Genomic DNA, 27033 nt, shown 5'->3' with positions numbered 1-27033 from the left:
CATTCTGAAAGATCGCTGCCTTTGGAAGCTAGCCTCACTTTAATTATATCCAACTGTACCTCACCAGGTACTGTGTACTGCTAGAGAAAGTCATAAATCATAATAAGACCATTATAAATTCATTCTTTTTCTTTTGTTTTTGAGTCATGCTGCTGTACTTAGGGCTTCCTCCTGGCTCTGTGCTTAGGGATCACTCTAGGCAGTGCTCAAGAAATCCAAATCAGTATGAGGGGGCTGGAGTGATAGCACAGAGGGTAGGGCTTTTGCCTTGCACATAGCCGACCCCAGTTTGATTCTCAGCATCCCATATGGCCCCCCGAGCACCGCCAGGAATAATTCCTGAGTGCATGAGCCAGGAGTAACCCCAAACAATCCAAATCAGTATGAAGATAGGATTAAGGTCAGCCACGTTCAAAGCAAGTGCCTTACCCCATGAACTATCTCTCTGACCTTGAATAATGCCTTTTAACCCTCAGCCAAGACTGTCACATCAGCAAGTGTCCTGCTGCAAATAAGGTGTTCTTAAAAAGAACCGCTCCTCATTCTGTCACTGTTGTTACCAACTTGCAGTTCCATGTCTGGAAATCAAAATAAAATTTCTCCCTTTTTTTTTTTTTTGTGGGCCACACACAGTGGTGCTCAGGGTTTACTCCTGGCTCTGCACTTAGGGATCACTTCTGGTGGGCTCAGGGGGACCATATGGGATGCAGGGGCTCAAACCTGAATTGGCCATGTGTAAGACAATATCCCTACCTGCTGTATTATCACTCTGGCTCTGAAATTTCTCTTTTCCCTCCTCCTTTCCTGAAATCCCTGCCACCCATTCTCTTTTTCTTTCCAATTGCAACATGCCCAAAGCCCATTCCTTCTTCTCATTTCCCCTGTATGCTCCAATACTGTCCTAACTATAATAAAGCTGAACTTCTAACTTTACAGTCTCCATTCCCTGATACCAGCTCCATCTGATTTGGCTCGGAATCTTACTTGGTTCTGCCTTGATGATGAGATACAACAAAGGCCACCCTTAGCCCTCTCCTCTGTGCCAATGAAAGCTCACATTCCTGAGATGAAAAGTCCAAGTCTTCAATGCTCTTATCTGTGTCCTCTTAGCCCCTGGTAGGTTTGACACAGAACAAATAAAGTGACTAGAACGTGTCATAGTGCACCCCACATTGTAGAATAAGTACAATCATGAAATGCTCTGAAAATGAAACACATTTCTTACCAGGTCACATTGAAATTTGAAAAGCACTGATATATCCCATTTATCCCACTTGATCTTACCATAATGTCTTGTGAGCTTGAAGTTATGAAACACTTCAAGGACAGAGAAATGTAACAGAGGGCCCAGACAGATAGTACAGTGGGTAGGGCACTTCCCTTGCTGGTGGCTGACCCTAGTTCAATTCCCAGCAACTCACTTGGTCCCTTGAGTGTTTCCTGAGCACAGAGCGGGGAGTAGCTCTGAGCACTGCCAAGTGTTGCCAAAAAACTAAAAAGTAAAAATAACCCAAACACAGGAAAATAGAGGACTGCATAACAGTTTTCAACTCCTGACATGTCACCACTCATATTTTAAAAATATATATATGCAAACATAGTAGTGTATATATACATATGTCAGTGTATATATACATATGTACATAACTATCTTAAAATACAGGCACAATTGTTTCTACTGTTCATGTCCCTCAATCTCCAGCACTTTACTCTATGCTGTATCTGGTGCTTTCCATCCCCACTAAAGTTTTCACATGAAAATATGATACACATGCAACAGGTGTCCCACTGCAAATAAGGGGTTTGCATGTATAACTACACATGTGATATAATAGCTGTCTCTCTTCCTTCTTTTGTTTCGTGTTTTTCCCACCTTGGAGACAAGCATCCTGACTTACTTCATAATTCATTTTGTGGAATATTTTCCAAATATCACCATTTATTTATCCATCATCCAGATTTGTTTAAGCAGCTCACCATTCTAAGTCGAACCTGTGGGCTGTTGCCAGGGACCTGTGATCACAAGCAGGACCACAGGGTTGCTCCAACAGGCCTTCTTGCTGATGGCCCAGACGGTTTGCCTCTTCAGACTTCGGTGCAGACTGTGCCCTTTACCGAGAACAGTCCCCTCCCTAACTCAGCGAACCTTAACCAGCCCTCCAGTACCCTCAGGCAGGTCACCTGAAGTCACAGCAGCACCCTCCCCCATTCTTCTGCAATGAGCCATTTGTATCTGTAAATGGTGGCACTGCAGACAACTCTTCCTGACGCTGTCTGGGTACCCTTTCATCTGGGCGGGACCCTAAGCAGAGTGCTCAGGAGGGCCAGGGGCTCATCTGGACCATCCCCTGCCAGCTGGACAGGTGGTTCAAAGCAAGGGCCTGTGGAGTTGGTGCTTATTGGGCTCTGCAGTGCTAGAGATTACTTAGGTCACCCTAACAGTGCTCTGGGGGCTCCAAGACCTGCGGTACTCAGTGATGCTGGGGAACCACGCGATGCTGGGAACTGAACTGGAGTCAGTTGCATGCAAGACAAGTGCCTTAACTCTTGGATTACCTTTGCGACCCCTGTTTGGTTACTTTTATTCTATCCCTAGCAGACCAAATGCTTCTTATGTGTCACATGGCATATTTAATTTAAACCACACTGCCATCAGAGTAGACAGGATTTATAAAACACACTCCTTCTTCATCTACTTTGTCCCTGTAACCTTAGCAGATAGTGAATAACATTATTAATATTATTATTATTATTACTATTACTATTATTTGGTCTTGGGGGCACAACCAGTGGAAACCGGGGTATATTCCTGACTCTTTTTTGGCATTGATGGTGCTTAGACGCAGCCTTGGGGATTGAACCAGGATCAGCCATGTGCAAAGCAAGTGCCTTAACCACTGCACTATCTCTCCGACCCCAAGTGGACAACTTAGCTTCTGGAGAGAATTACAAACAGCATGTACATGTTGACTGACTACTAGACAGCTTCAGGGTCCTTGGCCAGAGGACAGGATTGAGGAAGGCCAAAGGTGAGCACCCAGCCACCGGGAGTTTATCTCCTCTTGAAGTTCCATGGCATAGAATGGGGAAATACTGAGGGCCTTCTTCCTAATTCCAAAGTAGACCTCCATGTTTATTTTTCTTTTCTCTTTCATTAGATATGGAAATGTCTGAAAAGTGAGATGGGTGAAAAATCAATTCAAGAATCCAGTGCTTTAAACTTCTTCCACCTTTTTTTTTTTAATGAGCATAAAGTATTGACTTAAATGTTGGCAAGTTGATACCTGTTTATACCGGTCTTATAAATTAGTAATAAAACATGTTCAGGTCACAGGATTTTTATAAGCAGCTCACTGTTCCCTGCCATATGATCTGCCAGACAAAGAATAAGTTCAATAAGTCCTCGAGCTTCTCTTTCTCATGAAGGGTTGATCCAAAGGTCAGCAAAAGTTCTGAGAAAACCAGTCTTAGAGGAGTTCAGAACGCATATTGGAAATGCACTAAGCACATCATAAAAGTCAGCTAAGGGTAGCTGAGGGGAAAAATCAAGCTGACGTATGTTTCTAGGTTACTGAGTTTGCTTTTAGAAAGGGCCCAGTGTTAAGAACCACCATCTCTTTTGACTGTTAACAGCCTCGAGTCTCAGATGACATCTGATTATAATCTGTGCAAGTGTATCTGAGTGCCTGGATTCTTTTTCCAGTTGAACTGAAATACCCAACACCCACACCTTCTGCCTCAGCGGCCCACCACCATAGAAGCGTCACAGACACACCCCCACTGCCTGAGCTCCTGTAGAGCCAAACAGAGCCAAAATAACAATGTCAGGGTGGACCCTGAATCTCTAAGATAAATACAGTCATCAAACTCCTGGTTCCTAAAATAAATGATTTGATCACTGCCTGGGCATTGCCACACACCACCTGTGGGCCCTGGGAGATTTAGACACTGATAATAACAACAGTGGAGGGAGAATTCCTCCCAGTCTGCTCAAATCTCACCTTCTCAACGAGACTCCCCGCCCCCCACCCCACCACTTGAATGCTGCACGCCCTTCTCAACACTCAAGCCCCCGTAAGCTGTTCTACTTTCCTTTCATGATTGTTTTCTATTTTTCATGTATTGAATTAAATTATTTTCTTTCTTATCCTTTTTTTTGTGCGTGTGAGGGTAGAGACAGATCTTTCATAAAGTATATCATCTTCCCCAGGTCTACATGCATAATTTATTAGTGTTAAGTACAGCCACACCGGTGTGCTACTAATCTCCAGAACACTCCTTAGCCTGCAAAACTGAAACTAGTATCCATTAAGCAATACCTCCCATTCCCCCTCTCTCTGGCCCCTGGTAATCTCCCTTTGACAGTCCATGAATATGATAACTCTAGGTGTCTCAAATAACTGGAACCATACAGCATTTGTTTTTATGGTGACTTGCTCACTATTGCTCTCACTGTCATCCAGGTTCATGCACATTACATCAAATACCAGAACTTGCTTCTTTTATTTCTAAGGCTGAGTCATATTTCACTGTATGGATATACTACTTTATTTACCTACTTACTGCCCTATGCACATTTGAGTTGCTTCCACCATTTAGTTATTATGAATCATGGTGCTATGAATATGTGTCAATTCATATGGATATAAACTCAAGTAGAATTGCTGGACTTTTTTTTTTTTTTAGCTTGTTTGCTTTTGGAGCCTCCTCCATCTGTGTGCAGGGCTTACTCCTGGCTCTAATACTCAGGAATAAACATTGGAAGAATATGAGAAGATATTTGGAAGAACATTAGAAGATTTTCTCTCTCTCCAACCCAGTTTTTCCTACTTTTCTTGAAATGTCTTCAAGGATAGAGGTTAATATAATATTTATTAATTGTGTTTACCATCTGTCCTTTCTAGTCCTGTTGCTGGCCCAGATTATAAGCCCCATTATAAGCAGAGGGGTCTTTGTTGTTCACTGACTTGCACTTAGAATGGTATGTGGTATATAATAAGTGCTCAGTGCATATTCATTATAAGACTGGAAGGATGAATGGATGGATGGATGGATGGATGGATGGATGGATGAATGGATGGATAGATGGAGAAAAAGACCGCAAAATAATACACTGACCTTACCTCACCTTTTTACCAAAAGCTCAGTTTGGTGCGCGTGTGTGCGTGCGCGCGCGTGCGCGCGCACACACACACACACACACACACACACACACTTTACTTAAACAACTTTGAAAGCAAGTATTCCTATAACACACATCATGTGAATATTGCTATGTGCTATTATTATACTATTTCTTACAGGAATTTATGAAGCAAATAGAGCTACATACATATATTTTGAACACTCACAAGACATCTATTGGAAAACCAAAGCACACAGTAAGCTTAGTTATTATCTGGAATGGCATATATCCCATGCCCATTTGATATTTCTGCTCAGACGTAACCACGGTTTTTAAAGCCAACACAGCATTCCCCACAAAAGCTGCTTTTACCCTACACGCTTCTTGCTCCTGTCTCAGTAAACGGCTATTTCCAAGTGCTTCAGCCAGAAATCAGTCAGAAACATTTTCCTTTCATCTTCATCGGGTTCTTTTTATTATTTTTAATTTTTTTTTTGTTTTTTGGGTCACACCTGGCTCTGCACAGGGGTTATTCCTGGCTCTGCATGCAAGAATTACCCCTGGTGGTGCTCAGAGGGCCATATGGGATGCTGGGAATCAAACCCGGGTTGGCCGCATGCAAGGCAAACGCCCTACCTGCTGTGCTATTGCTCCAGTCCCATCACCTGGTTCTCTTTATCTGGTCACCAATAATAATGATCAGAATGAGGCACAAATACTGGGCATTTGTTCTTTGTCAGGCAAAGAAGTTCTATGCTATTTGCATGTTATTAACTCATTTATACCTCACAACTCCCTGACCTCGGGAATGGCTGAGGAAACAGGTTAAATGCTTTGTTCACAGAATCCCAGCCAGGAACTGGAGGAGCTGGAATCCATTTCCAGGTAGTCTTCCCGAAGAGGCCATGATTTAATACTTTTCAGGATATGCTCTCTGTTTCAAGTTAATTTCTTGAACATCATTCTAAAACACTGTAATTCATGTTTCTAAACATGGAAATAAAAATAGTTTTGACTGTTCAGGACTTTCTAAACCCTTTATCTGCTTCTATGAGCCAGTGATGATTTTGCAGCTTCGATGGAGGTACCCAGAGCAAGGGAGACTGTACTGCCTGTGGTGAGCCTACAGGCCCCCTGTCCCCCAAAAGCTGTCCTTGGGAAAGTTCTAATGGGGCTGTATTTTTCTATGTTTTGATTGTTTTTTCTTCAAAGTGGGGTATGCCAATAAAATTTTACTTAACTGAACATCTTAATTAATCAAACCTACAGTGTAGTGAAGACACTGACATTAAACACCAACAGCATCCATTCATTATAAAACAACTTTCTCTTTGAAGTTCCATTGATCTTGGAAGCAAAGTGAGCTAGAACACAGAAGGCCCAGTTCCTACTCTCACCAAGTTAAATGAATCACATCCTTAAAAATAAAGCATATTCCTTCTGGAAGCAGTAGCGCCATCTGTAAAAACTGAGAATAATAAAGACCCAAACTTGAGATTTCTGAATTAAAATTGGGGGAAAAAAACCCAATGTAATTATAAGTCTAAGATAAGATGACAGACTGTCCCAATGAATGTCACTTCCAATAAACAATATTATCTAAGTTCACCATCAAGTTAGCCTTTAAATAAGATGTTTTCAAACAAGATGGTTTCAGAGCTGAAAGGGTGCGCTTTAAAAATCTCAAGGGAGCCCTTAGGAAACAAAAGCTTTGGTACCAGCCAGAAGCTACCCCAGCAAGTTTCACAGATCATATGGTCTAGAAAAGACAAGCACATACTGTTACCAGAAAACCCAAGGTCAGTACATGCAGTTTCATTTCCAACCCCTCAGAACTCTCTTTTGACTAAAGACCGTAGAATCTGCTAAACAGTTGCAATTATTCCCATCTCACTATTTTAGCTTATTTGTCCACTCATTTTCTGCGGAGAATTCAATTACTTCAGACACTCCCAAATAACAGCAAATGAAGTTTGGGGGCCTCTTTTTATTTGATATCCAAAAGTGACAGGGAAAGCAAAGAGTAATATCAAACCAGAAGCAACTTTAGCTCAAGCCTGACTTTGATATAAGCACTGCTAAATAAATTACAGAGTAGGGGGGTGGAACTCTCAATGTCAGATAATTTTTAGAAACTACTTGGCCAATCTAGGACTGGAGTGATAGCACAGGTAAGGCATTTGCCTTGCACGCAGCCGACCAGGTTTGATTCCTCTATCCCTCTCAGAGAGCCTGGCAAGCTACCCGTGGTGTATTCGATATGCCAAAAACAGTAACAAGAAGTCTCAAAATGGAGACGTTACTGGTGCCCGCTCGAGCAAATCGATGAGCAACAGGACAACAGTGCTACAGTGCAGTAGCAATTGGCCAATCTAAGCTTATTTCCCCTAACCTATAAGATGTCCTTCCAACCCCATTATCCACTGGGAACCTCTAACATGGAAAAGTATCTTTGCTGGTCCTTGCTATTAAAGCAGATCATTCCAAAATGAGCCTTGTTTCATTTGACCTTTTCTTCCAAAAGAATGGAGTATTGGGACTAGAGAGGCAGTACAAAGGATGAGATGGTTACTTTGCATGCAGCGGGCCTGATTTGGATTCAAGGCTTTGCACATGATCCCTAATGGCTGCCAGGAGTGACCCCTAAGCACAGACTAGGAGTAAGCTCAGAGCACTGCTGGTTGTGCCCTCCATGTCCCCCTTCCCACCCCTGCAAAAAGAAATAAAAAGAGGATGTAGTGCTTATTAAAATCACAAGAGAGGGGCTGGAGCAATAGCACAGCGGGTAGGGCGTTTGCCTTGCACGTAGCCGACCCGGGTTCCATTTCCAGCATCCCAGAGCATCGCCAGGGGTAATTCCTGAGTGCAGAGCCAGGTGTGACCCCCCCAAAAAAAAGCAAAAGAAAAAATCACAAGAGAAAACCGCCCTAATGCATACAAGGCAGGTTCAACAGACTGGTATCCGCTGTCAATCTTCCAGGAGATTGGAATCTGGGAGAGCCAGGCAATCCCAGAGTTTTGCTTCCACAAGCTCATCAGAAAGGTGACAATTTCTGATGACTACAGCCTGGTCCAGCTCACTGGTCCCACCCAGTACATCATCTGTAATAAGGTTATGAATAGTTAAAACATCTTCTGTCAAGCAGGTCCTCAGGGCATTATCTTAATTACCCTCCAGATTTCTCCAAAAGCAGAGAGAACTGTTAGTCAGCTGAGAGTGAGTTTTTTAAATAGGCACCGGTTTCTTGCTTTCGCATCTCATTAAACGACACAATCTAAATTCAGCTTAATACAACTGCTAGACCGGATTAGGGACTCCTTAAGGACTGGCTCTGGGCTTCCATTTCCTTTATATTTCCCTGGAGAGTTCCGCTCTTCTCCTTCTCCCATAAAAAGGATGACTTTAATTAGCCTTATCACTAGCCCACCAATTGACAAACACAATCAGCAAATCTACTAGGGCTTGCAAACGGACGTTACCTTCCCTGAGCCGTGAGGTTTGAGACATTTTCCTTTTCTGGGTCAGCGGAGATGGCTCTGAGGACCAGGGCACAAGCTGAGCAGGAACCCAGGTTTGATTCCAGCATGCTTCTCCCCACCCCCTCACCCCTGGCCCAAGACCCACAGGGGTGTCCCACCCCTCCTCCTCCCCCGCCCCAACTACGCTTCTCCAAAAAGAATAAAGCATTTTCCTTCATCATCTGATTCCAGGCAGGGTTTAATCATCTTGAAGTCTCCCCTCTTGGTGAAAAAGGTAAGTTTGGTCCCGTGATGTCTTAAAGGTGAGTGACCTGGCAGAAAGGCTTATGGGATTTTTAGTGCCTGGAGGGCTTGAGAAACCCGTGACTAGGAAGTGGCAAATAGATAGCAGCCCTGTTGGTAAGGTTTCCTAGCTTCTGTCCTGAGAAGCATTCCAGGCTTACGCCGAGTTAGAGGCAAAGTGCTAGGATAGATTTATGCTGTCTGCCTGCGGCGCCGGAGGGAGAGAGAGCAGGCTCAGGAGGGCGCCTTGGCACGGAGCCCTGTATTTGCCACCCCTGAGCAGTCTATTATGGAAAGCCAGGCAACTGGCAGCCCACTGCGTTCTCTGCTTGGCTTTTCTGCAAATTAGAATCAGCAACAACGAGAAAATGATCTCAAAATACCAGCAGCAAGTTCTTTGTTGTTGTTTTGGTTTGGAGCCACACCTGGTGGTGCTCAAGGCTGACTCCTGGCTCTGTGCTCTGGAATCACTGCCGGAGGTGCTCAGAGGACCCTATGGGGTGCTGAGGACTGAACCCAGTTCATTGGTGTGCAAGTGACTCTCGCTTCAGCCCCATCCTGCAATAGATTCTTAAAGAAATTACGTGTGGGTCAGAGAGAGAGTGCAGTGGGTGAGGTGCTTGCCTGGCATTTTGCCAACCCAGGTTTTATCCCCAGGGCCACACACAGTTCCTGGAGGACTGTTAGGAGGTAACCCCAGAGCACAGAACCAGAAGAAAGCTCTAAGCACCACCAGTCATGGCCCAAACCCTGCACCCCTCTTTCTGTTTACCCCTGCGGCAGAATTCAAGGCGGTTCCTTAGCTGTGTCTGACAAGAACCACCTTCTAGTGCTTTGGGAAGGGAGGACAGGAAAGGAGCTGGGTTAGACAGCAGTTACATAGCTTCTGTGATGGGGATTCTGCGAGGAAGGAAAAGAAACAGAGGTTTGAGAATCACACACATCAGTGGACCCAAAGAGAAGCTATAAACAGAAAATTCCATCCGAGGCCATTATGATAGAAAAAATACAGGCTCAAGTTCTTCTTGAACTTGATCTCCCAAAGCTCTCTTGTTGTATCATCAGCACTGATGGCCCAAGTGGGCATAGACAAGGCAAACGACGTGGGTCCTTTCACAGCCAGCTTATATAATCTCTCTCCCTCTCCCCCGGGAGCACCCAGGCACCAGAGGCCAGGTCAGATCTCTGGAGGGACAGAGTTGGCCTCCCAACTTATACTCTGTGTTGTCAGCCAACTGACTCCCTGGTGAGGAGAACATTTTTGGCAGTAATGGTAGTACACAGCAGGCAAGAGACCTTAAAAAAAAAAGGGGGGGGAGAGGAGGCAGGCATGTGATTCTGGAGACAAATAAACACAATTAGCTGTGCTAGAAACAAACTGAAAAGAATCAGTGGGAAAACTGCTTCCTTCTGCCAAGAGAGAGAACCAAAGGGAAATTCATCTGAAAAGAAACCTTTCACTTCCCCTTGGCACAGTTCAATGACAGACACATTTTCTGTCAAGTCCCTTTCATTGTGGATTCTGCCAACATTTCAAACACTGTCACAATAATGCTTTGACAGTTTTTATCAGTTTTGTTCCGCAAACAGAATCCACTGGTATTTCCAACTGGTTCCTTCCATTCCTAGAGAAGACAGTTTCAGCCTTTCTGTCCCTCTGGACCTAAATACACCCAATCTGTACAAGGGGCAGATGGTTAAATCCACAGAAATAGATCGTCGCATCCTTGGGAGTTTGGATCTAATTCTGAAGTGTAGAATTAGCTACAGTAGAGGTGCCTTGTGGAAACCATAGAGCTTGATTGTTAATGGGATGCATCTAAGACTGAATGCAATTTGGGTTTGAATCATAATTCTTGCACTGACAGGTTGGGTGATCTTGTCTTGTGTTGCCAAAGGTGGCCATCCAAAAAGACATAGGATCACAGATATTTAATGAATATTAACTTCGAAACCTTGGGGACATGGTTAGGGCCCCATCCAGCTGGTGCTCAGGGCTTACTCCAGGCTCTGCACTCAGGGATCACTCCTGGCAGGGCTGTGGAGATGGTAGGCAGTGCCTGGGATGGAACCGAGTCAGCCATGTGCAAGGCAAGCACTCTCTCCACTACTGTTATCACTCTGGCCCATCCTGTCTCTTCCAGTCAGATACACATAATCATCGCAAGTCAGCATTTTGGGTCAGCTCTAAAGGAGTGAGTGGGTGTCTCTGAACTCAGCACTCCAACTGAAGACAAAGCACTTCCAAGTCTGATGATCATGCAGCTGTTTGACACATATATGCAGGTTTGTAGGCAAAGAAAATAATAACAAAATGTTCAGTTCACCCCTATCCTTCTTCCCTCAACTTCTTGCCCTTAGCATCCAGACTTTCTATGCTCGCTGTGGATTCAGGAACTCACATTCATATAACTTCAGAGATAAGGTCAGGAAAACCTAGCTATGAGAATGTCTTAGAGAAGGTGAGAGAGCTGGAGTGATAGCACAGCGTTTGCCTTGCACGCAGCTGGCCCAAGTTCGATTCCCAACATCCCATATGGTCCCCTGAGCACCGCCAGGAGTAATTCCTGAGTGCATGAGCCAGGAGTAAACCCTGTGCAACACTGGGTGTGACCCAAAAAGCAAAGGAAAAAGAAAAGAGAGAGAGAGGATAAGCTGGATACACAGGAAACCCCATCAAGGCCAGTATGCAACTCTGAGGGAGCCTTTCATTAAACTCACATTCCTCTTTTATTTGTCCCATCCCCTCTCACAAATAAGCAATCTGCCATCCTACTTCTGATGCTTAACAACAGAACAGTGGCCTTAGGCTAACTATTTTATCTATCTTCTCCTTTGTCACTTGGGATAATATCTTCCACTTAAAGTTGTTTCAGGGATTAGAGACAACCTAAATAATGTGCATTGCCCAATATCTGGCACATTGTAATTGCTTAATACATAATAGCTATTTTGTACCTCTCTATACCTCTAGGTACCTGGGGTGGTGTTATTATCTTCTTGGGGATTTGGTTAGTCTTAAGACTCAAAGATTAACCAGGTCATGAGACAATCATGGGCACATTACAACAGACAGTTAAGTTTTTTCTTTGCCTTTACATGTGACAACATTTTTATGTCACTGTGTTCTTTTTCCTAGAGCTGGTGATACCAACCATTAATATCACACTATCATTAATACCACACTTTCCTCTATGAGTCCCACTTCTTTGGTAAAAGTCTTGACTCTTCAACTTGCTTCAACTTGACTCTTCAACTACACACCTGTACACATGATAAATGTAGTCAAACTCAAATCTGGCAAGGTCATTCTTTTTCTTTATTCTTTTTCGGGTCACACTGGATGATGCTCAGAAGCTACTCCTGGCTCTGCACTCAGGAATTACCCCTGGGGACCATATGGGATGCTGGGAATCGAACCTGGGTCAGCCATGTGCAAGGCAAACTCCCTACCCGCTGTGCTATTGCTCCAGCCCCCTAGCAAGGTCATTCTTAGTAACAAATGCCTGCTGAATGGTCATAGGGTCTGCCCAGAGGATCAGTGGATGAGACTTGGTCTAATAAAGCCAGAACTCCATTAGTAAAGACTTTAATAGTAATCCAGTTGAAATTCAGACTTCTCCAGAAAAATTTAGGCCTAATCTTTAGCTTATCTTTCACCATTTTTCTTTTTTCTTGGGTCTCCCAAGTAGTGCTTCGGGGACCCTGTGATCTCTCTGTGATAGTAGGCCAACCAGTTGGCAGGTTCACTATACCTTGAGATGATGGGGACCACCAGGGCCACACATTACAGGGGTGAGGGTAGTGGGTGGGAAACTGATCAGAGGGTAGTGGGTGGGAAACTTGTCATGAGATGCCAGACTCTGGCTCTTGCACCTGCCAACAATGTGCTCCTGGCCCCTGACCCACCTCCTTGGCTTCATAGCCTTAATCTTACATAAAACCTACACTCCCCCAACCCCCATCCTGATTAATTTTTCTAAGGAACTTTTTCCCTATCCAGAATTATTTCCTGGTTTACTTGTTATTGCCTGCCTCTCCGCCCCCGGCCCAGGAAAAACTGACATGAAGGGAGTGACCGTGCCCAGGTTAGCATCCACAGCACCTAGAATGTTGCCACATGTACAATTGGCCCTTGAAAAAATGATTTTTAGGGAATGACTTCATTTCCTCTTCCTTTCTCCAAACATCCAGCTACAAGAAGGAATGTGGATCTGCCTGCTTACTCCTTCTGTAGCTGACCCCAGTGGCCCAGTCAGTGCAGAAGACAAAGTAGAAATAAATAAATTTATGACATGGGAAGCAGCATCATGTGAAGCATAGAAAGAGCAAGCAGAATGGCAGATTTCCTTGGGGCCCTACACACACACACACACACACACACACACACACACACACACACACACACACACACACACACACACCATGTTGACATTTGCCTCCGTGCTGTGCTCAGGCTGTTTCTCTCAACAGAAATCCCCACTTCCTTATTTGCTATCACCCACCCCCATCCCTTTTGAGATCCCACTTGGTTTGTTTCCCTGAATCACATCCAGTGTTCCACAGCTCAGAACAGAACTGTAAATGGTCGGGAATTTTCTCTCTCCTTCATGGGAGAAACACAGGCTTCTTGGTTTTGTTGCTGCTGTTTTGTTTTGGGGCCACACCTACGATGCTCCGACGCTCCGGGTTACTCCTGGCAGTGCTCTGGGTACCATATGGGATGCCAGGGATTGAACTCAAATCAGCCTCATGCAAAGCAAGCAACTTACTTGCTGTACTATTGCTCTGGCCTCAAAGATATTATATGCTTTCAGAAGGATGCAAAGAAATGTTAAACTTTTAAAAAATAATTTGTAGGTTATACTTTAGGTAATACGCTTACAATAGTTTTGATGTTTATGGTATTGATGCTCACAGTTAGTGTACCCCGCCACCACCTAAGTGTCCAAGACAATACCCTCTGTCCCCACCCTCCCCCCCTACACACACACACACTGTCTCTATATCACCTCTGGTTCTCATCTTCTTCTCTCCACTCCACTCCCCACTGCTCAGTAATCTGAATTTGTAACCCAAGGCCAATGCTTTGTCAATACTGCCTATTCCCTTAAAGCACAAGAACGATGCTTTATGCTTCCCTTGGGTCCATCAGAGTACGGAGCACAACATTAGGCTGGTCTGGAATTCTCTACAGGACCAGAGAAAGCACAGTGGGTAAGGTACTTGCCTGGCATCCTGCTGGTCCCAATTCAAATCTCCTCACCCCATATGGTCTGTGAAACCCTGCAAAGCCAGCAGTAACCCCTGAGCCAGGAGTGGACTCAAAACAAAACAAAACAAAACAAAACAAAACAAATTCTCTACAACTTGAGTTAGAGAAATAGTACAGGGATTAAAACATTTGCCTTGCATGTAGCTGACAACGGTTCAATTTCTAGCATGGCATATAGTCCCCTGAGCACAGCCAGGAGTGATCTTGAGCACAGAGTCAGGAGTAAGCCCTGAATACAGCCAAGTATGGCCCAGAAACCCCAAAACAAAACAAAACAAAAGCCCCTGTAGATGGGCTGACAGACTTCCTGCTTGAATCCTATCTGCTGTCTGCCATCCTTCTCTTTGCTCACCACAAACGTCTACTTCCTTTTTCTTCTGCATCGTTGCAAGTACTCCTTTGTCTGACTGATTCTTCTGTCTAAATATTAGCAGCCTAGATGAGAGAGAAAGTTGCCAGGCACCCCATAAATTGACACCAGCAACTGAGAAGGTGGCAATATTTCTGGGGATGAAAGCCATAGAGAAGAAGGCATCAAACAGGACGTGTTAAAGAGAAAAAAACAAAACTATGCAGTCCAAGAAATACCAATCACACTTCATGAATTAAAAACCTGAAACTCTTCACAGAACTACTACGGCTTGATGAATTCGATTCTACCTTCCTGAAACGCTGCCCAGTTTCAATGACATGTTTGGGGCTTTACCTGAACCTGCCAGTCTGGGTGACATTCTAGTACTTCAGCCAACTCCAACCCCGGCGTTAGCCCATGCATGAAACAGATTAATTTCACTCTCAAGTTCCTGAGGTTCATAGCAACTCCACAGTAACTAATGAATATCAATGCTTTTACTTTGCTCATGTACAGAAACAGGAAAGGTAGGGTGACACTCCTGGAATGAATTCTTTATATGGAGTGAACTACACCATGAAGAATATAAACTTTCTCTTTCAAGACCTATTTCTCTCCAGACTTTATGATTTCTTCATTTTTCTTCCATATTCTATAAGAATTAACTAATTCTTTTTACAGTAAATCTAGAGAGAAAATCATGAGGAGGTAATTTTCGCCATTTTGTTTCTCACAAAAAAATGCTCTCCAGGCAATATTCAACAGAGAATGAGCATTTTATTTTATTTTATTTATTTATTTTTGCTTTTTTTGGGTCACACTTGGCGATGCACAGGGGTTACTCCTGGCTTTGCACTCAGGAATCACCCCTGGTGGTGCTCAGGGGACAATATGGGATGCTGGGAATTGAACCCGGGTCGGCTGCGTGCAAGGCAAATGCCCTACCCGCTGTGCTATTGCTCCAGCCCCTAGAATGAGCATTTTAATTACTTTGGCAGGTTGGGGTAAGTGCAACACCCACCCCCAACCCTCCACCCCACTACCACCTCCTTCAGTTCTCTGAATGTAGGCTTATCTTTTTTTAAAAAAAATAAATTAATTAGGGGCTGGAGCACAGTGGGTAGGGCATTTGCCTTGCACGCGGCCGACCCGGGTTCAATTCCCAGCATCCCATATGGTCCCCTGAGCACCGCCAGGAGTAATTCCTGAGTGCATGAGCCAGGAGTAACTCCTGTGCATTGCCAGGTGTGACCCAAAAAAGAAAAAAAAATAATTAATTAATGTTTTAATGAAATGACTGTGAGACAGACCTTTACAAAGCTTTTATGATTGGGTTTCAGTCATACAGTATTCCAACACCCATAACCTCCACCAGTGTATATTTCCCAACACCAGTGTCCCCAGTTTTCCTCCCATCAGCCCCACCCCTAACCCCACATGTAGGCTTATCTTGAATCAAACCTGTATTCTCTTAGACTCAAAAGTAAAGATTCGGGCAAATACAGAGTTTTACACTACTGATAAAAAGCAACAAATTCTCTATGTGTTGAAAACAGGTGTTGTCTTCTTTGCTTTTCTTAATCTCGGCCAACATTGCCTTAGAAGGATAAATGTCACCACTCTTAATGCTAGCTGTGTCTCAAGACCCACAAAAACTTCTTAGCTCAATAGCCCTCCCTTCAATTTCCTTCAAATGCTTGGAGCCCTAGGAACTGGAGATTGGTACAAGTCAGGAGCCCGCTGCGCCAAGAAAGGGGGCAGAGCTAACTTGGATTCCTCTCTGGGGGTTCCCTGATTGAAATCTCTAAATCTTCCTTTACCTCTGGTAGGTCTAAGTCCATCATGATCATCATCATCACAATTTACTCATTCAACTAACAAATACAGAGAACTGAATTCTTCCCCTACATAGGGAAATAGGGCTAATTTAATAACTCTCTGGACAGCTGAAAGTTTACACTCTTCCAGACACAGAGAAGTCTTCCTTAAGTGCCCCAGACTTAGTCAACCAGACCATTCAACCCAGAAACTTAGGGAAGTAACGGTTCTCCTCACACCCTGTCCCTGGGTTTGGGCAAGTGTATTTTTTTAATGTAACTCAAAATAATGTGAAGTCTTCTTGTTTTTTTTTTTTTTTTTTTTTTTTTTGCTATTTTTGGGCAACACCCCATGGCTCGGGGTTTAGTTCTGACTCTGTACTCAGGAATCACTCCTGGCAATGCCCCAGGGACCCAATGGGATGCCAGGGATCAAATCAGGTAGGCCATATGCAAAGCAAATGCCTTACCTGCTGTACTATTGTTTTGGTCCTGTAAGTCTTATTCTTCCACTCTAACTCTCTGAGTAGGTAACCAAACAGAACTCTCAGTGAGGCATGACCTGAGTTTCTGTTTGTCTGGTGATTTTAGCCCTATGCTCAAGGCAATAATGACTAACCTGATAAAGCCTGATTAATATTCCCTACCTACCTGTGGGGTGTTCCACTCTAAAACTTGTTCTAAACTATAAACCTCTTAAGGTCAGGATTCTTGGTATGATGAACACCGTTCTTTATCATTCCCTCCTCAATTTTTAACACAGAGCCTGGCCCTGAATGCATGACGCATGAACACATGCATGCGTACACAAATAAAATATCCTCTGTTCCTGGCCCACTGAAAAGAACAGCACGGCCTTTCTCCACAAGGTTTAGGACTTGGGTTCCTTCTCTGCTAAAGCGTCAGAGTCATAGGGTGAACTCGAGCAACTCACCCTGTGAAGAATCCCAAACAGCTGGCCAGTGTTCCATCAAGCAGGTCTGGGGAACCTCGAGCTTTACTGACTCAGTTGCTTGGGACTGGAGGCTTCCAGCCACATGCCAGGAAAGTGGAGCAAAAGCTACAGGAACCAGTTCCTGCCTGAATATGGGTGCCCCTCCGCAGGTGGTACACAGGAGCCCCACCGCCACAGTGTGAATTGGTGTGGAAAGGGCTTGATGGGAGTTATCAGGTTCAAAGGAGGCCATTTGGGTTTCTCATGATGGAATTTGTGCTTTTCTAGGACTTGCCCCTCCTGTGTAAAGCAGCAGCAAGGAGGTGGCCGTGGCCCTGCTGTACACCAGGAGGGCGCTCCTCGACCTTCACTCAGCGTCCTCTCCCCTGGAAGCCACATGCTATTTCCCTGCTAACTAAACTGCCCCTGGAAATAGAAGTCTAGAAGAGAGAGAAGTGCCACCAGACTAGGCTTGGGGCAGGAGAGAGCAGTACTGAGGAATCTCCGAGTACTGAGTACTGAGCTTGCTCTCTGAGTCCCGCTTGGGTACCTTTCTACACCTTAGTTTCCTCAGCTGTGAAATGCGGCTAATTAAAAGTACCTGTCTCCTAGGAGTTCTGAGAAATACATGAAGGGATGGAGACACATTTCTTGGCACCAGAAGAATGAGTGGCCAATAGCTGCAGTTTTCCAATGCTAAAATTACATCATGCTGGGAGGGAAACTGGGGTCATTGGCGCTGGAAAATGTGCACTGCGGGAGGGAGGGGTGTTGGAACACTGTATGACTGAAACCCAATCAAGGACAGCTTTGTAAGGGTCTATCCCACAGTGATCCAATAAAAAAATCTATTAATTAAAAAAAATTACATTATGCTCACCCACCTGGGTCAGTTCCTTTTTCTGGGGTCTACTAACAGGGAGAGAAAGATGGGGGAAAGTAGCATGTGAATCCTAGCCTTTGAATTCAAGCCAAGCTTGAATCTCTCTGGTTCTCATAGTGATTCTGATGAATTTCTTACCCTTTCCCTACCCTTCAAGTTTTTTACATCTGTAAAAAATATGGAAGGGTGGACAGGAATAGCTGAAAAGTAGAGAACCTGTTGATTACTTGACTATACTCAGGTCACGTGTCCCTGAGAACTCTGGTTTTACCACTCAGAAGCTTGAGCAGAACAATAAAACGCAAGGGTTCGAAGCGATAGCACAGCGGGTAAGGCATCTGCCTTACTTCACTACTTGCTCTGCCTGCCCTCCCATCACCCCAAGCCATGCATGGTCCAGGTGGCACTACCTTTGGAGATCCCTGTGTAACAACACTATGTGTATGACCTTGGGCCACCTCCACTGCACTGAGTGCAGCGGGCACAACAACATCAACTTCTACAACAGAAAAAAAGAAGGGGAAAGATGTCCAAATAAATCTCTATGATGCTATCTACTTGGCACCTATCTACTTGGAATTTATAGTAGGTTGCCATAGATGCTACGGTATTGGGGGACATAGGATATGGGTTTCTTTTGTGGGGGAAAGGAGTAAGCCACACCCAGAAGTGCTCTGGGATCACTCCTGGCAGTGCTCAGGGGACCATATGTGACGCCAGGGATTCAAATGAGATTGGCCACATAAAAGGCAAGTATCATTACCTTGGTACTAACTCTCTGGCCCAAGACACACATTTGACAGGCATATAAAGCACTCAAAATCTGCCCAGCAGATGCATACATAGAAACAGAGGTGAATTCATCAATCTGTATTAAATACCATTAAGGTTCCAAAACGATGTGTTTAAAGCCTTTCTGACTACAACCCACAAGAAAAATCATAATTTATATTGCATATTCACTAGGACACCAAAGTAATCAAAACAATAATTATGTCTTGGCCGTTTCTAATCTAGATCCTTCTACTCCCCCCAGCCACCTCTTTCTTCTTCTGTCTTCTCCCAAAACATTTCACAAGAGATGGTCCTGACCCTCCATTCTCTCTGGGCATGAGAATCTCCTGAAAAGCATTTAATATCTGCCGCCTGGTTCCGAACTACGGAGTGTCTGAATCAATAGGATGCTGGGGTGAGGAATGAGGACCAGTACTCCCGGCAGGTGAGTCTGCCCGACCGCCAGTCCTGAGGAGCCCAGAACTAATGCTTCCTAGCTTCCAGATCAGAAACCACTGTGTTTACATCCCAGTCTGGGACAGAATGTGTCCCCGGAATGCTGCTCCCCCCCCCCCCCCGCCCCAAACCCCCCCCCCCCCCGCCCCATCCTGCTGGTTACTCACTCATGTGGCTCCAGTGTGGAGGAAAATGGTGAGGAGTGAAGATCAAAGTGAAGCAGGGCCTTCAGGGAAGGCCTCTGTTCTCCTTCCAGATGGCTGGGTAGGCCCGTGCAGAGCAAAAACCAGAGTGGGCTTGGAGGATTTTGTTCAAAGTGAAAGAACCCCTATAAAACTTGGGGCTCAAGTCGGCGGGTGGGAAAGGAAAGGGCCGGAGCTCCCTGCCGCCTCACACAGCAGAGGCGGCCCCGAGCACACAGGCCAGGGGCTGAGCGGCGGAGCCTGGAGATAAGCTTGAGGCTTGCCCCTGCCTCACGCAGTTCGGGCACAGCTGACCCAGACTAAACAGCACCTTCTCCTGTGCCGTTCCTCTCTCCTCTATGCCCCAGGCCTCGGGAGTGACCTGCCCATGTGTTGAAGTGACCTGCGGCCTAGAGACAGAAGGAGCCACACACCCTGCGCTGCTTAAATCCAGGACTTGGGGATGGGGCAGAGAGGAGCTCACTGTGCACTGGACTGTTTCAGTCCACAATGGGGTTTAAAAAAAAAGCTATTTTTCTGCAGCAGAGTCCCTGGATAGACTAAGGAGACAGAATACTCTGACAGCTTCCCTATGCCATGCACTTTTTTTTTCTTTTCTTTTGCTTTTTGTGTCGCACTCAGCAAAGCACAGGGATTACTTCTGGCTCATGCACTCAGGAATTACTCCTGGCGGTGCTCAGGGGACCATATGGGATGCTGAGAATTGAACCCGGGTTGGCTGCGTGCAAGGCAAACGCCCAACCTGCTGTACTATTGCTCCAGCCCCTGTCATGCACTTTAAATTCCCACTAATTCCACAGTATGGCTGCAGGCAGGCCTGTTATAGGAGTTCACCCAGGGTGGTGTGATTGGTACCTGGGGGTGTGATGTTTCAAGGTGGATTGATTCTCACTCCCACATCCCACATTCTAGTCCAGGGAACTAGAAAAAACATTTTTTTGTTTGTTTGTTTTTGGCTGTAAAAGGAGGTTCCTAGGAATCTCAGCAGCCACTAGGTGCCAGGAACAGCTCTTCCCTCTAACAAAACTCTAGGTCTGATAATAAAATATATCCCCAGGTAGGGAGGAAGCTCAGCACTGGAGCGTTCGCCCTGTATGTGTGAGGCCCTGGGTTCTAGTACCCAAGTTTGTAAAAAAGGTCCCCAGACATAGACTAATGTTGGGAAGGGGAAGGGGAATATCATTCTCTGATTTAAGACCCTCTCAGGCAAGGAATATGACTCAAGGGGACACATGAGAAGACTTGGGTCCCAATCTAGGCCACCGCCTTCCTCTACCACCCTGAGTAAGTCAGAAAGTGGCCCTCTGACACCACTCCCTAAAATAATTTTTAAAAAGAACCAGTGCTCTTATGGTTTCCTGGAACTCTAAGTACATAAACCATGGCTCAGACGAAAGAGCAAGAACCAAACACTACTAAGGTGATGATAATCAGATGTTCCAGAAAAGTACAGCCCAATGACGATAGCCCCCTATCTTAAACTTAAATATTGCTTCACAATTCACAGTAAGTACTTTTAGAGCCATCATCTTTTTTTCACAGGACTTAAGGGCACAGTGAATTCTGATTCAAACTCTCAAAACTATAAACACATATATTTATACTTCTTTAAGAGTTGAGGGAAAACAACATGCAGTGAAATCCATGTTAATCCTTAGCCCCATACACCATGAGGAGAAACCATTTTTGCTAAGACATACTTCTAACAGAACACAGGATCTGAATTTCATGAGGACACAGTCTGTCTTTTCTCACGAAAGACTGCGCGTTTCACAGAACATTGATTTCATGAAAATAAAACTATTTTCCTTGTATTTGCAACTTCCTAACTGATACATAGATTTTGATTAAATTTGTAATGAAAAAAATGTTAACAATTATAGAAGAGCTGAGAGATAGTGCCAGGTTATTAGTCTCCCATACAAAACAAAGAAGACCAAACTCAAATTTCACTGAAAGAATGTTCACCAGAGTCATCTCTTTCAATGGATGCCAAAGGAACTGCAAAACTATTTCCTTGGAATAATATTTTACTAACTCAAGGAGGGAATTATAATAAAAGCTTTTAACTTTTCCTTGAAATTTTTTCACCAAGCTATGCCTAACACACAATCAAAACAGGAAGGCTTTTTAAAATATCTGAATTCAAATAAAGTAGCTAGCTCTTAACTCACTTTTAAGGTTGCTCTTAAGACTTTCAGAAGACCAGGAGAATAAAAACAAAATGTTCTTGTTCATACATTCATTTGCAAAGTGCAGCCAACGGTAATATTATTATCTGGGAAATGATAAATTTGTATATGGTCTCAGAGGAATCTTAATATATGAAACTATCTATAAACAATACAAATAACAAAAATAATGAGTCTATTGTGTTTACGTGTCAGACACTGTGTTCTATAAGCAAAAAACTTATTTAATCTTCCTCATAGCCCTATGAGATACACACTTATTAGCAACTTCATTTTAAGGTAACTGAGGCTGAAGAAGATGAAATAACTTGCCTAAAACCACAAGTAGCTCAAGATCAAACCATAACTACACGTTATATAATCAGAAATAATATTTTAAGAATTTAGAACAATGGAAGAAATATGGATATGTTCATTTTTTAATGCTATGAGCCACAGACTCCCAAAAACCAAAACAGATTTTTAGAAACATTCTCTCTCCTGTGCTTCTGTATAGTTCCTTTCATATAATAATCCAAGGGCCAGGCATTAACTATGCATGAGTAACAGGCTCTCTGGATACTATGTTTTTGTGGGAAATAAGGTTTTTGTTTGTTTTCCATAAACACGCAGTGAGGGAAATATCCAGGAAAGAGTATTTAGAAGTAGACAAGAAAGGCTGACCTTTTCCTGCTACTACACGCATAAGGTTATGACATGGGTAGTGCCTAAAATTTAAATGTTTGCTTGTTTGTTTGCTTGCTTTTTGAGGGGTGTCATACCTGACAGGGCTCAGGGCTTACTCCTGTGTCTGTGCTCAGGGATCACTCCTGGTGGGTCTCAGGCGACCATATGTGGTGCCAGGGATCAAACCCCGGCCAGCTGTGTGCAAGGCAAACAAACAAAACAAACAAAAAACCAAACTAACAAAAAAACCCAGAAGAAACAGAGCTCTCATAAAAGCCAAAATAATAAAGACTGAAAAAGTTGATGGGAGTTACTAGAACACACACACACACACACACACACACCTAAATGAAAGTTCTACTTCAAAGCTCATTTTTCCAACACTAACCATGTACACCATATCTTTTACTAAATTCCCCCTCTGGGAATTGCCAGTCCTTGAAGAGGACTCTCTTCACTTCACTGGGCACATTTCCCGTCACAGCCTCTGTTTCCCACCTCAGAAGCCAAAGCTGGCCCCACACAGTGACTGGCTCTCTCCCAACCATGAAAGCTCGCCATCTCCGAGGCAATTCCATCAACGTGTTGCAAACTCCAGAGGCGACTCCAAAGCAGGAGTTCCGAAGTTATTCTCAGCCACAAGAGCATCACTAGAGCTAGTCTCCAGCTTGCAAAGACAAGGCGGTCTGAAGGGGAAAAATATTCCTTTGAATGTATAAAAACTGGCAAATTAATTTTTACATTTGGATAAAGAACTGGGAGGGTCAGCAAGCTGTGTGGGCCAGCAAATCAATATGCTGCTGCAATAATGAGAATGCAGATTTTGGTGCAGCGTTCACAGGGAGGTTACATATATCCCCTCCCCCTTAATGGGGAGGGGGAAAGCTTGTGCTGAAATGATAATTGTAAGATTACTAAATTACCTTCTGGTTAATGCAATAATTACTTAAAAAGATTCTCTTTCATGAGAAAAAAAATGAACATGACCTAGGCCAATTGCCATCTAGGCTTTGGCCATCCCAGGAAGCTCGAGTCTCCACGTATGTTAGAAGATGGATTTACAGCCACAGTCACAGAAAGAAAGGGGAGGAATCTACTCCCCTACTCCCCCAAGCCTAGGAAACTTCCAATTAAGAAATCTGCTATGGGATTCCTGGTCTATGAGTTCCTGAACTAGCGGTTAACCAAATGATCAAATTATCCACCGCATATAATTAATGGACTGGAGCGATAGCACAGCAGGTAGGGTGTTTCTTTTGCCTTGCATGTGGCCGAGCTGGGTTCGATTCCTCCGTCCCTCTCGGAGAGCCTGGCAAGCTACTGATAGTATCCCGCCCACACGGCAGAGCCTGGCAAACTACCCCTGCATATTTGATGTGCCAAAAACTGTAACAAGTCTCACAATGGAGACTTTACTGGTGTCCACTTGAGCAAATCGATGAACAACGGGACAACAGTGCTACAGTGCTATGTAATTAATCATATAGGATAACTGAGTATAAGAGTATTAACATTTCACTAAAAGGAGCGAGCATCCATGAAAAAGTGAAGGAAACAGAAAGCACAGGGTCACTTGTTCATATTCAGCTGAGCTTGGCTGCCCAGCCACCAGTGCTCTAAGGCGCCCAGTTGTCTACCAGGTGACCTGGTCTATGTGCAGCCTCTTTGGTGGATACAGCCAATGGAACCCTAAAAGAACAGTCAAGGGCAACCTACTAGTTAAGCAGGGGCCTTCCCATGCACTTCAGAGGGAACCCGTGCTATACAAACTGTACATTATTTCCTTCTGTTTCCCTCTGGAATGCAGTACATCTGGTGTGTGTGTGTGTGTGTGTGTGTGTGTGTGTGTGTGTGTGTGTGTTGCTCATTTTCCTCCAGTTTTTGTTCAAAACCAGCCTCTCACAGAATACAGGCGCGTGGCAAGCCAGAAGCACATAGAGACGCAAAAAAGCACACACCTGCGTTTTGCTTTACACCTAAAACACACATATACATACACCCGTAGATACCACCTGTACGTTTGAAACAACTTCGTAAGTCTCCTGCTAAACCCAAACCCTTAGCCCCCCATCGACCCTCCCACGCAAAATTACTTCTAACCCAGTTCAGTCATAGGGGAGGGAGGGCTCGAGAATCTTGCCCTAGTGGGTCTCTGCCTGGAGACCCACAGCTACATCGGATCCTGGGGGACCCCTACCCCATCCCCACCCCGCGCCCAGGGACCTGTAGGTCAGGAGGTGCACCCCTCCCAGTCCACAGCCCCCACACTCTCTGAGCTCGCCGGGTTGGGGTCGGCGGAGGAGGTCCCCCCGCTCCTGTGCGTGGTTTCCGGGGCTGGCTCTCCGTAGGGCAATCCCGTGAGGGGTGTCCAGGACCCCATTCCACCCAGAAAGCTGTTCCCTTGGAGGAGACGTCCCCAGAGTGCGTGTCCCCCATCTCGCGCACCCCCGCTGCCGCGCGCGCGCTCCGCCCAGGTTCAGCGGTGCGTCCCTCAAGCTCTTGTCTCTCTCTTCCCCCTCTACCATACCAAAAACAAAAAGCAAAACAGAAAAAAAAAACAACAACAGTTTTCCGCGCAGCCCGGGTCCCTGCTTGCCCTCCACCCCGCCCCCCTGCCTGCGTCTCTCTCCCTCCGCCCGGCGGAGGGCGCCCCAAGAATGCCGAGGGCGCGCTCGGGGCTGCGGCGCGGGGCTCCCCAAGTCGCAGCCCGGCTCTCCCCCGCCGTCTTGGGGCTCCCCAAGTCGCGACTCGGCTCTCCGCGCCGCCCCGGGGCTCCCTAGATCGCAGTCTGGCCCTCCTCCCTGCCTCCCCGGGGCTCCCCAGGTCGCAGTCCGGCTCTCCAACCCCCCCCCCCCCACCAGTGCGGACACTGCGCCCCCAGCGCCAACCAGCTCGGGCTCCGGGCGCCCCAACCCCGCCAACCAGACCGGCCTCGGAGCTCGGGGTTTGTTGTTGTTTTTTGTTTTTTTTGTTGTTGTTGTTTTTCCCGGAGTCCCCAACATCGGGATATAGACACCCCCGACACACACACACACACACACACACACACACACACACACACACACACACACACACACCCGGATCGCACGCTCCCCAACAATGCGAGCTGAGCACCCCCAGGCGCTCGGGCTCTGGGGTTCCCCAACCACAGGCTAATACATCCCCCCCACCCCAGCCCGTGCTCCAACGCGCCGGGGGTCCTGAGCCACCCCCCCACCCCCCCACCCCCCGCTGCACGGCTCCCGGGCTGGACTCACCGCGAGGGCAGTGGCTGAGCCTGTGCTCGCCGCCAGCCGGCCCGACCGCACTGCCCGCTGCCCGCGAACGCCGGTGACCGAGCCGGGCGCAGCCGGGGGGAGCGGCCGGGAGGAGGCGCGCCGGCGCCCGCGCCCCGCAGCTCCGCCCCTTCCCGGCCCGGCGAGGGGGGGAGGCGCCGACCCGCCGGGCCTGGGAAGGGGACTGTCGCCTCTTCCCCTCGCCCTGCAGCTGCAGATGCAGGCAGGGGTGCAACGGAAGGAGAACGGGGAAACCGCCGTCCTTTGCTTTCCGGGCACCCCCCCCCGCCCCCGACACACGCACACGCACATGCACACACACCCCACCCCGCAGCAAGGTCGCTTCCCAAGCCAGAAACAAACTTCATGTCACATCCCAAGGTTGCAGATTCTGGCCTACTCGCACCACCCGCATCTCTCTGGTCATTGTGGTCCTGAAATCAGGTCAGACACTGACCATCCAGGGTCCTTGCTGACACATGTTTAACACCCTCGACTTGGAGCCTGGACGGACCCTTCTGTTTTTGGATTCACCGCTCGCTGTACACGCCTTTCACAATGCTAGGGACCCTCCGTCATACTCCCGAACCCGCAGCAGTGCACGGCGCTCCAGCCGCTCCCCAAAGCCAGAACCACACATACAAGCGACTGGGGGACAGAGAAAATGCCAAGTTCTGCCCCACGATTGCTCTCTCTATTTTACCACAGGGGAAATAAAATTTCCGTGTAGGCTAGGGCGCTTGTCTCGCACGCGGCCGTCCCGGCTTCCATCCATGTCATCCCATATGGTCCCCTAAACTCTGCCAGGAGTGATCTCTGAACGCACAGCCAGGAGTAAACCCGGAGCGTCGCTGGGTGTGACCTCCAAACAAACAAATAAAAAAGGTATTGGTCTTTTAAGCAGCCGTTTAGGAACTAGAGAGATAGGACGGCATAGTAAACACCTCCTTAGTAGGTATTAACTGGGCTTCATCCCTGGCAGCCCATAATTCACTATCCCCAATCTGGCAGGGGTGATCCTTAAGTGCCCAAAGTGTGTCCTGAATACCACCAATTGTGCCACCCACAGACACAGAAAGGGCTGAAAGAGGTTGTTGAGTGGTGTTTTTTTGTTTTTTTCCTGAGGGGTGTTCTGCAGAGACCCTCAGGAGGTAGGATGAATCCATCACTCTACATCGCTCTAGATGGATCAGGGGGTCCCGCCACCCACTCTGGGCTGTTCAGTGCCATTCTGTTTAGGCCCTGCCATGCATGGCCACCTAGACCACCCTAGCCTTCCTGGGGCTGCCAGGGCTTACCCAGAAAGTGCTCAGGGGGCC

The 27033-nt window shown here is 46.0% G+C and overlaps 1 protein-coding gene across 1 annotated transcript in view; it reads right to left on the bottom strand.

Annotated features, from left to right (window-relative positions):
* The window catches only part of PAQR8 (progestin and adipoQ receptor family member 8), a 43485-nt gene extending 17632 nt beyond the window's left edge, over positions 1-25853 (bottom strand). The window contains exon 1 of the mRNA XM_055134679.1: positions 25697-25853. The gene's annotated coding sequence lies outside the window, so the exon portion shown is untranslated. The remainder of the gene's footprint in view (positions 1-25696) is intronic.
* Between the last annotated feature and the right edge of the window lie 1180 nt (positions 25854-27033).

The sequence above is a fragment of the Sorex araneus genome, chromosome 4 (assembly GCF_027595985.1).
Source record: "Sorex araneus isolate mSorAra2 chromosome 4, mSorAra2.pri, whole genome shotgun sequence".
Classification (NCBI taxonomy): Eukaryota; Metazoa; Chordata; class Mammalia; order Eulipotyphla; family Soricidae; genus Sorex; species Sorex araneus.
This window is presented reverse-complemented; position numbering and strand designations above follow the sequence as displayed.